Source organism: Artemia sp. Qi Xiang Cuo, chromosome 15 (assembly GCF_049724085.1).
Source record: "Artemia sp. Qi Xiang Cuo chromosome 15, ASM4972408v1, whole genome shotgun sequence".
NCBI lineage: Eukaryota > Metazoa > Arthropoda > Branchiopoda > Anostraca > Artemiidae > Artemia > Artemia sp. Qi Xiang Cuo.
The window spans coordinates 38,946,399-38,958,484 of NC_142808.1; the positions used below are offsets into that span (position 1 = coordinate 38,946,399).

Below are 12,086 nucleotides of genomic sequence, written 5' to 3' on the forward strand. Positions count from 1 at the left end.
TTTATTTTTGCTATTTTTTTGAATACTTTTAAAACTCATATTCTTCCTCTTCAGGAGCAACAAAATAAGGCTCTGCGTCTATTGAAAAATTGCCTGCGTAGCCCGTTTTCTTACCCTGGTAAATCGTCAACAAAAAGTATGTATCAAATTTTAAATATCCTTCCACTGGATCTTTTCTCTTCTTTCCAATCTGTTCTTTATACGATTAAACACGTTCAAGGTCTTTTGACTGAGTATTTTTATTTGCCTAATAATTTTTTTTCAGGGTGATAATCAGGTTTTGCATGTATATTGAACCCGTGGCAGTTCTGTTGTCTACCAGGCTTTAATTAAATCTGAAATGTCCCGTTTTTCACCAAGGCATAGTATTATATATAATTGGAATAATTTTCATAGTTTTGTAGATTTGAATAATTCGTTGGTTAATAATAAAATTAGATTAATGAATCACCTAATCAGTAATTATTAATTTGATTTATTTTCTTGGGTGGATGCTCCTCATTTCACTTTATTTATTTGGTTATTTTGATTTTATGTGGATTTTGTTTGTTGTTACCATACGGAGAGTTGAAGAGCAATCTTTTTATCCCAGTATATGGAGATGGTATTATTTATTTATTGTTGATTGTATATAAACCCACACACGAGTTATTCTCACTGTGGGTCATTAATTTGATAGTTTTGTCAAAACATTTTTATTGATTAATAAAGAACTTGAACTTGCTCAAGGTTAGAAAGACTTATGACTAGAGGGAGCAGTCCTAAAACCATCTGAACTCACTGTATGGAGGAGTCATAAAACCCATAGAATTCATTGTGGGGAGGAGTCATGTTCTTATTTCTGAAAATTAAAACCCAACTTTATTAGAGAATCAAATATTATTAATAAAACCAGACATACACCTACGAAAGGTTAGGAAATCTAGCTCAGAAAAGTTCAAAATAGCAAACTAGACATTCCAAATCAGGAGTTTCATGCAAGACATATCTACGAATAGTTAAGAAACCTAGCCGAGAAAATGTTATTAATAAAATCAGATGTATTTTAAACTAGAAATGTTATTATTTATTAAAATTAAAGCCAAGCTTTATAAACAAATATGTGAGAAAGTTTCCAATTATTAAAAGAAATCCAATATTATTAATAAAATCAGTTGTATTTTAAACATGGGTGTTCTTATTTCTGGAAATTAAAACCCAACTTGAGTAGAAATCAAATATTATTAATAAAAACCAGACAGACACCTACGAAAGGTTGGGAAATCTAGCTCATAAAAGTCCAAAATAGCAAACTAGACGTCCCAAATCATTATTTTCATGCAACAAACATCTAGGAAAGGTTAAAAAACCTAGTTAAGAAAATGTTATTAATAAAATCAGATGTATTTTAATTTGGGATGTTCATATTTCTGAATACTAAAACCCAACTTTATTTTTTAAAAATATACAAACATGTACCCAATTAATAAAGGAAATCAAATAATATTAATAAAATCACATTTATTTTAAACATTGATGTTCTTATTTCTAAAAATTAAAACCCAACATGATTGGTTCAGTCGCAAGCATATTACATCCCAAATCATGAGTTCCTCGCAACACACATCTACGAAAGGTTAAGAAACCTAGCTAAGAAAATGTTATTAATAAAACAAGATGTATTTTAAACTGGGGTGTTCATATTTCTGAAAACTAAAACCAAACTTTATTTATAAAATGTTTTTATTCCTGAAACTTAATACACAACTGTATTAAAAAATCAAATATTATTCATTAAACCAGACCTACGCCTATGAACGGCTAAAAAACCTAGCTAAGAAAATATTATTTATGAAATCAGATGTATTTTAAACTGGGATGTTTTTATTTCCGTATAATGAAACCCAACTTTATTTAAAAAATATGAAAAACAGTTCCCAATTATTAAAAGAAACCAAATATTTTTAATAAAGTAGGATGTATTTTAAAAATTGGGATTCTTATATCTAATAATTAGAACCCAACATAATTGGAGCAGTCACAAGCATATTTCATGCCATTTTTACAAAACATTGGAGGGGGTAACCTAAAAGCAAAATTACTTTTTTATGGACCGCTAAAACCCAATTCAGTATACCTTTATCAGATTCAATTCAAAGATTACATTAACCCATTCGAACAACAAATTTTATTTTCAATTTCCTTGGTGCTTTAATAGTAAACAAAAAGTCAGTGTAGGAGGATATTACTCCAACTCAACCCCCAGGTGAGATCCCATTTTTTAATATCTCTTTGCTGATTTCCTCTTCTAATAAACTTTCTTCTTTGGCACAGTGACAAACTATTTGCCTTCATTTCAATTAATAACTCTTTTTTTTTCAAACTCATCATAAAAATAAAACTTCACCTCAAATGTCCTTCTGAACTCAACCCATAAAAATTAAAAAAAAAATATTAAAAAAAGGCTTAAAGTGAACGAGTACAGCTGAAAGCATATTTCATGTCATTTGAGAAAAAGTTGGAGGGTGGAGGGTAACCTAAAAGGCACCCCGAGGTAGCTTTTGTCTAAAGTTTTATGGTTTACCGAAATTACATAAGCAAGGTATTCCCTTAAGGTCAATTGTAGTATGAACGAAAGCCCCATGATCCCAATATTTGGAAAGTGGTTATGTACAGCCTTCAAACCTTTGCTTTACTCCCAAAAATCGTACATATACCTAAGAAATTGAAAATTCAAATAAATTACCGTTTCTGGATGTATTAATTATTCATAGCATTGATAAACTGGATTTTACAATTTACAGGAAACCCGCACAAAATAATTGATATCTATATTTTAAATCCAATCATCCCCCTCCCCACAAGTTAAAGGAGGTGTTGTTACATCTCTTGTCGATCTTTCCCTAAACATTTGCTCTGATTTTTACATCATAGATGAGCTAACTTTTATCAGAGACATTAGGGAACAAAGAACAATTCAACGTTTCGTAAACGATTTTCAAACTGTAACTATCCGCCTTTAAATTAGTCGATCAGAAAATATGCTTTCTAAAATAGATGTTTCGATGTTTCTTAATTTAATAGTGACGATAACTTCTTTTAATAGGGATTTTATTGCTGGATGTTAGCATGAATAGTTGAAGTACCTAAGGTTAGTAAATAAAAAAGTCATAATGAGGAAACATTTTAGGCCACGGGGGGACTTTTAGAGGGATCTCGTTCTAAATTGTCATATTTCATAATGCTATGCAAAAAACTTTCAGAGTTGGATGTTGAAAGCATCCGTTTGTCTAAGTTCCGAAGATGAGGTCAGAAATGACGTTCTGATAACTGTTTTGTTGCTCATTAATAACTTTTAATATACCCTCTATATCTAAAGCTGGGAGGTGTCCTAAAAAAAGTTGGAAGGGAGGGGGCCCCTAGGAGGTTGGGGAGAGGGGGCCCTTGAAGGTTGAGGTCATTGGTGCGTGCGGTCCTTGATGGTTCAAATCCATAATCGTCTCACTAGTTGATTTCTAAGGATTTCTAAGAATTGTTCTGAATTTCTTTATTAGTATCTACTTTTTAGTATACTAGAATGTTAAAGCATATTTTATATTAACAACGCTGCTTAAATGGTACTTGTGTGTTATACAGAAAACAGTCGAGAAGTAAAATTATTTCGTCACTATCTCACATTGTGCACGTGTCAATTATATCAACCGCAGCCGAGAAGTAAACTGTTATCGTGGCCTCAAAGCACGAACAATATAAACTAAGTCTCAAAGTGGAATTGTGGTATAACATTTATGTAAATTAACTGCTGAAATTTCAGAAGCTCGATGACGTTACCTTGTTATCCCAGTATTCGCGTGACCAATATAAGCAGTCTCAAGGTGGAATTGTGATATAACAGTTACGTAAAACCATTTTTGAAATTTCCTGGGAGTCTGGTGATGTCACCTTGTTAGCCAAGTATTTCTAACCGTTGATTAGTCTAGAAAGAGGCACGTGATCTTGTATAGTTAGTATTCTAGCTCATTGGAGGTCAATGATCTTGTACTGGTTGTATTCACTGAGCGTGTTGCGTCACCCCTGAAAGTAGGTCAATGCCCATATATGGATTCCCACCCCCCTGTGGTAATACCTCTCTCCCTACTGTTGTCAAACAGTTAGTGGTAACAAACTGGAAATCAAGAGCGACCCGGCTCAATAGTAACCAAAACTCTAAAGAACCGAAATTTTGATACCAATAGATATATCAAAAGAATTGGATTTGTATGCTGAGTTCAAATATGAAGTTTTATGAAGTTTAATCTTGCCAATCAAAAGTTAGTAGGCTGAGAAAATTTGCCTCATTTTCGATAAAAGGGGAAACCATCCCCTAAAAGCAGGTCCTATCTGCAAAAATGTTGAATTTTGTATGTTTGACCAGAAGAAGGATCACGGATGCGTGTTTATTTTATTATAATTTTTTCCTCCAGGGATGATCGTATCGATCCAGTGGTACTAGAATATCGTCAGAGGGCTAATTTGAACGGAAATTAAAAGTGCTAGTGCCCTTTTTAACTGACCAAAAAATTGAAGAGAAACTAGGCCCCCTCCCACACTCATTTTCCCCCAAAGTCACCCAATCAAAATTTAGAAATAGCCATTTTGTTCAGTATAGTAGAAAAATCTAATAACTATGTCTTTGGCGATGACTTAATCCCCCTCCCAGACCCCGGGGAAGGGCTGCAACTTATGAATTTTGCCCATTGTTTACATATCGTATTGGTTATTGGGAAGTATACAGACGTTTTCAGGGCGATATTTTCTATTGGGAGGGGGGGGGGTCAAGGGGTTGCATTACGTAGGAGAATCTTTCTATGGAGGAATTTTTCATGGGAGAAGGGAATTTTTCATTAAGGGGGCGTCGGATTCCCAGTTATGATTTTAAAAAGTGATCAGAAATTAAATAAAACAACAAGTTTTTTCAACTGAAAGTATAAGAAAGTCTTTATGTTCATCACTTCCGTTTTTGCTGCGTTGTAATTCTGTCTGTCACTTATATTTTAACCGCATATTTCTTTGTCCATCAATTATGTTTACCATTACTTTCATGAACCACATATCTTTTTGTCCTTCACTTTCGCTTTGGATTCATTGTGAAACTCACTGCCGCTTATCTTTCAACCGCACATTTCATTGTTCTTTGCTTTCGTTTTAGTCTCGTTGTAATTTTCACTGCCACTTATCTGTTAACCACATAATTCTTTGTTCTTCACTTTCGCTTTTGAACAATTGTAATTATCGTTTTCGCAAGTATCCTAACCGCATATCCTTTTTGTTCATCAGCTTGGTTATCGTTCCTTCACATAATTTTTCAATGCCCTTTGCCGTTGCTGCTTGGATTGGTCTTGTCACATTTGACGGTCTAGGTTGTTCTTTTGCACCCATTGTGAACTTACGAGTCACCTCGTGCGTTAAGTCACTTCATATATTTCTCAGGTCGTCCTCTTGATCTTCTCTGATGAACTGCGGGATGCTTTGCAGTGTTAGTTTTTTTATTTGTTATATATTATTCAAGTAGTGACGATGTAGCAAAAAATAAAATTCACTCATTTACGGTATCAAGTAATTTTGCGTTGCGTGTAGCCTTTAAATATAGGCTATGACAAAAATATCTGCGTTTGACCTTCCTTTTACCTCAAATAATTCCATTGTCGACAAATTAATTTCTGAACAATTTCCTCTACTTCTTATTTTATAGCTTTGTTGTTTAAATCAGCCTTTAGTCTTTCACACTAATCCCAGTGACCTGTTATTTGTCTAAGTATAAGCTAGATATTTTCTGTAATTTACCCAAAAAAAATTACCCAAAAATTATACGGTAAAAATAAAGGGGTATGACAGCTAAATAAATTATTACATTTCCTTTTCAGCTTTGAATTAGACACACTGTTGCTCTTTGACATTTCACTATTTCGAAAGTCTTTTGGAAAGAAGAAAGAGTGAAAGTTTAGCATGCAAGGTTCTACAGTCCAAATTGCTTCACTTTTTTCTCATAGCTCGTCAAGAAATATATTCAAGAGAGAAAAATATTCAAGTAATAATTTATGTAAAGTCCAACTATCACAACTTTTTTCCCAAGAGACTGTAAATCACAGTTGAACTTTTTCTTGAATTTTCATCATGTTGGTATGATTTCATCTACTTCTGACGCTCCTATCTAATTTTTAAGAGTTTTTTTAAATTATTAACAATATACGCTTATCTTTTTGAGACTATTGCATTTGCATGTAGGCCAAACAAATTTTTTTACTTTCAGATATTGTGCTGTAAGTGGATAATCTCTTAGCTTGTGTAAATTTTACTCATGAAAAAGTTTGGAAAAATATTTTGTAAGCTAGCTATGATAACAATAAATTCTAATACCACTCTGGCTTATGAAAAACAAGAAAAAATAGTATAATTAAATAACCGAGAAAACGAGGGTAAAATCAGCAAGTGGATAGAAAAGAAACGAAAAGGAAAAAATGTCTTCAACGTCTTTCAAAAACGTCTTTCGTCTTCAATGTTAAAAAAAGGGAAGAAAAACTAACATTTGAAGTAAACTCAAACAGAGCAGATGAGACACTGAATCAAACCAACATAAAACTAAGCCAGAATAAATGAAAGGCCACTCACCAATTAGATTTGGCAATAACTATCTGCCTAGCGATTGACTGAGAATCCCTACTGAACCGATTTTTATTTAAAGCACGGTTAGATAATCTTATCGGTTAGCTGAGGAAAAATGTTGTTTGAATTTTGTAATAATAATAAGCTATTGTAAACTGGGTTTATAGGAATATCTCCGATATCTCTATTTAAAGCAAACTCTCTATTTATGCATTTTTTAATTTCAATTACCTCCCTATCCATCGTCTTACCTCCATCATTTTTATTTGCACATCTCAGAATTTTATCAATTGAAACCTAGTGTTCATGCAGTCGTTTCCCCAGCTGTTGACGGGTCCTGTCAACGGAAACTTCCCACAAGAACAAAGGACTGTGTAAACACCACTGCCCAGTGTAGGGTTAGTTTTATCCTTTCCAGAATTGAATAAACGTTCGACCTTTGGTTCAATTTTGAGAAAAACAGAGATATTATGCTTGTTTTAAATTTTTCTAAGTTTATCGCTAAGTCTGTGGATACATGGTAAAGTAGTAAAGGTTTTGTTTTAAATTGCCAGAATTTCTAAGGACAGGGGCATGCGTTATTTATTTCCTTGTTTTACCATTTTTAATATTCTATCTATGATATTCTCAATAAGCTTTTTGGGGTAACCATTACAGAACAAAACATCTATAACGTAATTTAATTCAGAGGCTACATGATTGTGTGAACAGATTTTTAGAATTCGGTTGACTAAAGAAATTACCGCCCCTCTTTTCAAGGAAGGAGGACGATTTGACGAGGAATTGAGATAACAATAATTGTGGGTGGTTTTTGTATAAATATATCAAGATTAGGAGTATGACACGGTGAAAACTCTATGGAACAATAGTGAATTTAATGTCAGGTTCACGATTTGGAAAATTTCTGAAATACCCCGTATCCCACAGGATGTGATCACATCCATGACGGTCCGCGTAAACGAGTGTGTCGAAAAGCTAGAAACAATGATTGATCAATGCAAAGCTGCTCTACCCCAGCCTTCTGAATGGCCCCCATTCTCAGCAACTGAAAAACCGTTAAATCGGGTGTTCATTAGTGGTCTAGCCCTTGAAAAGACTGAGTCGTGTTCAAATCAGAAACGGTTTATCGAGGAGTTTATAACCCCTGAGCATGTACAGAAGATTCAGCAGACGAAGTCTGGCTTAGTAGCTTATATCAAAACAGACTCTGCTGTTCAAGCCCTAAGCGATTCGTTATCCAAGATATCTGATATTAAAGTGAAATACCAGAAAGAAAAGTTCATGGCTGTTGCAAAATTCGTTCCACCGGGTACTACCCCAGAAGAGATAATTGCCGGTAACCCCAATGTCACAGATGCTAAAATATATGGGACTTCCCAGACAGTTCTACTTGCGTTTGCTGATGCATCATCACGTGACAGGGCTATACGGCAAGGTATCTATGTTGAGTACACTCATCTCAAAGTAACGGCGTTTAAAGAAATCCCAAAAAGGTGCTTCAAGTGTTAGTCGTTCGAACAATCGGCTCGAGAATGCAGCAACCAACCTTGCTGCCCCCACTGTGCAGGACCCCATGAATCGACAAGAGAAGCCCCGTGCCAATCGAACAGTGTTAAGTGTGCCCTCTGCTCCAACGGAAAGAACGAGCACCCAAGCTATAGCCTGTTCTGCCCAGCTGTAAAAAAAAAGCTATGAACAAAGCGCCTCAGCTTCGAAAATGAACAAGTTAAAGTTTGTTTGCCGAAACATCTACGGTCATAACGCTGGGAAAATAGACTATCTAAGTGGAATCTGCTCCGATTATAATGTAATTTGTGTACAGGAGCATCTGCTTACCAAGGACAATTTTTCTCTTTTCCAGTCCTTCCCGCGCAAATCTGTTTTCATGCATGAAGCTAAACGACAATTTACGCGAGGAAGACCTAGCGGCGGCAACGCTATTTTAGTGGACGACCAGATCCCCTGTAGGCTGTATAAGTCCGGTGACTATTACACTTCTGTGGAATTTGTTGGGCCGTCTAACTTTTTCCTCATCAATGTATATCTTCCAACAAACCTGAATAACAATCGTTCTGAGAAACGCTATGCCGAAGCGTGTAGTCGTTTAAGCAGACTCCTGTGCGGAATCGGCAACAGACGTTTTCTAATCTGTGGAGATTTCCAGTGCAACCCATCTGTACCTGGTAAAATAACAAACATTCTTCTAGCAGCATTACCATACACGGTATCTGTTTGTGACAAAGATCAGCAGTTTACCTATATACACAGTAGTGGATCTACGAGTAACATTGACCACGTGGTAACAAACTTCCTACTAATGGAAAGGGTCAGTGTTGATTCCGACCACACCTGCAGTGATCATTTGGGTCTATCCTTCTGTATTCCGTTTCAGTCGGCCGCCCCCAGAGCAGCTAATACACATTTTACAAAAGCTGAGTGGAAAAAAAATATCCCAGGAGACTCTGTCTGTAATCGAGCTGCGCCGGAAGGCCCGTTTAGCAAAGAATATGCCAGAGTACAGACGACTCAATGGCCTGCGCAATAGCCTACTGCAAAGTGATAGGAAGACCTTTGTCGACAAGAAAGCCAGCGATCTTGAAGATGCCTCGAGAAAAGGAGACACCTGCTCCCTCTACAAACACCTCCACGAGCTGACGGAAGGGAAGACTTCCACCGTGAGTCGTGTTTTTTATGCTGACGGAAGCAAGCCGGATGACGATACAGGCCAACTCTCTGCCTGGAGCAGTCACTTCTCAACGCTTCTGAATGCCGAGGCAGTTGCTCATCCCGACCCTGATCTGATTGAAGCAGCAATGACCACACCCGAGGCTACTTCCTACCTCGTATCGCAACCGTTTACCACCTTTGAAATCCAAAATGCTGTAAAACGGTTAAATAATACTCGAGCCCCCGGTGTCTTTGGTATTTCTGCAGAACTCCTCAAGTACGGGGGTGCAGTGATGATTCTGTGGCTCCAGATAATCTTCTCAGCTGTATGGACAACAGAAAACATACCGAATGACTGGCGTGCTGGCATCATATTGCCGCTCTGGAAAAGTAAGGGCAGCCATCAAATCTGCTCCAACTATCGTGGGATCACGCTTCTCTCCGTTCCTGGTAAACTCTTCGCCATGTCACTCCTGGACAGGTGTTCCACCTTTTTGTGTAGAAAGAGAAGAGTCCAGCAAGCCGAATTCATGCCCGTCAGGTCGACGACGGAGCAAATGTTTACTATGCGCCAGTTGATCGAGAAGACGCAGGAGTTCCACCAAAAAGCGTACATCGCATTCGTGGACTTTAAGGCTGCCTTCGATTCTGTTGATCGCCTTTCACTTTGGCAGATACTAAGAACTACGGGTCTGCCCAAGAAATATTGCTCACTCTTTGAAAAGCTGTATGAGAATACGGAAAGCTGCGTGCAAGTCAATGGAAGATGCAGTCCCACATTTTCGGTGAAGACTGGCGTCTGACAAGGTTGTGCCGCCGCTCCCGAGTTTTTCAACTGCGTCATAGACCATGTTATGGCCAGCACGATGAATCGCCTTCAATTCGCTCTTCAGTTCGGAGACCGGGTACTCTCTGATGCTGACTTCGCCGACGACATAGCGCTAGTTGCGAGCACCGTCGATAAGATGACCAAAGCTCTCCAGGTCCTCTCAGAAGAAGCCTCTAAAGTTGGACTGAAGATCAACTGGCAGAAAACCAAAGTTATGCTCCTTGAGCCCCCCATCTCCCGTTCTACTGTAAAGGAAGTCAACATCGGAAGCAACCGAGTAGATGTGGTTGAAGACTTCACTTACCTGGGATCTCTTCTGTCGAATGATGGCTTGATCACAAAAGAGCTTACATCTCGAATTGCCAAGGCTTCAGCACTTGTTGGGAGGCTTAACAGCATCTGGCGAAAGCCAAATATAAGCCGATTTACCAAAATGCGCATCTACAATGCGTCAGTCAGCACCGTCCTGCTGTATGGAGCGGAGACGTGGCCAGCTGCCAAATCTATCCTCAGCGCCGTTGATGTCGCTCAGACGAAACATCTCCGAAGAATCGAAAGACTTCACTGTACTGACCTCGTTAGCAACCAGACTCTCCTATCACGTACGGCTCAAACTCCTTTCTCAACGCAGCTCGCCCAGCGTACTGTTCGGTGGTACGGCCACCTCCTTCGCATGCCACGTGACGCCCCAGCACGGGTCGCATTTGACTTCGATCCCACCCGACACGGATGGTAACGACCCAGAGGACGCCCACGCACTAAATGGAAAGACAAAACCGATGAATTCCTCACCGAAGCCCACATCCTGGTGGAAGAAGCTGCGATCCTGGCAAGCGATAGGTCAACCTGGAGGCACCTAGTCTCATCGTTCTCTACGCTGAACCCTCGGCAGGAGCCTTAAGTCAAGTAAGTAAGTCAAGAGTGGAAAAAGATAGACACCGTGCTTTATCAATACACCTGTGACACAATCTTGAGTAAAATTAAAGCACCGTATCAGCTGTTACTGCACGGTGTACGAAACCCGGTCGCATTAAACTTCTACTGTGAAAAAAATTTGCCACGCCCTGAAAACCGTGGAAAAGTTAGCCGTCCCTAGCTGGAAGGTCCGTCCTGGTTCTCAGAAACCAGTATGGGACAAGTGTCCTTTGGTAAAACAAGCAAAAAACGAGCAAAATTGTGGTACAATATTTGGAAAGAGTCCGACAAGCCCCGATCAGGGCTGATATTCCAGTTGTTTCGGAGCACGAAGAAGAATCATCTTAATATAACTGAAAAATTAAAAAGTGAAGAAGCTGAGAAAGTTTCTGAACAGGCGGCAAAAGATCCGAATGTAATGTGGAAGCTCTTCAAAAGATCTCAAACTAGTGCTAAAACGTGCTCCTCTGATATCCCGGAGGAAGAATGGGTGAAGCATTACTCTGTAGTTTTCGGTTCCAAAGACCCCAGCCTGGAGCAAGATTGTGACAAATGTTTAGATGAAAAACTCAAAACCCTATCAAAAGTGAGAAATACCTTTGTCATATCGAAATTGGCTGTAGTGAAAATAGCGAGTAAGTTAAAACGCGGAAAAGCACCTGGTCTTGACGGGATATGTCCGGATAACTTACGGCACGGTACAGACCTATTATTTGAACACATCTCTCTCCTGCTCCAGATGTTTGTCGATACTGGAATGGTCCCCGATTCATTTTGCGCCGGAGTACTGTCAAATAACCCCAAAAGGGAAAAAACCCAAACCTGTGCACAGGATAAAGACCAATTACCGTGTCTAGTGTTCTAAGTAAAGTCCTGGAGCTACTTCTGCTTCCACAAATTTCGGGAAAGTGTAGACTAGATGACCGAAAGTTCGGGTTCCACCGAAATCTGAGTTGCGCGTTTATGCATAGATTGTTAAAGAAAGCTATCGATAAAGCCCATAGACTGGGGTTTTCCCTCCTCATGTGCAGTGTAGATATTTCGGCTGCCTTTG

At 38.3% G+C, this 12,086-nt stretch overlaps 1 protein-coding gene and 1 pseudogene across 4 annotated transcripts in view; one reads left to right on the forward strand and one right to left on the reverse strand.

Moving 5' to 3' along the window:
* Positions 1-12,086, reverse strand: part of LOC148943665 (zwei Ig domain protein zig-8-like) — a 314,535-nt gene that overhangs the window by 152,908 nt on the left and 149,541 nt on the right. The window lies entirely within an intron of this gene.
* Positions 7,606-11,897, forward strand: LOC148943666 (uncharacterized; annotated as a pseudogene).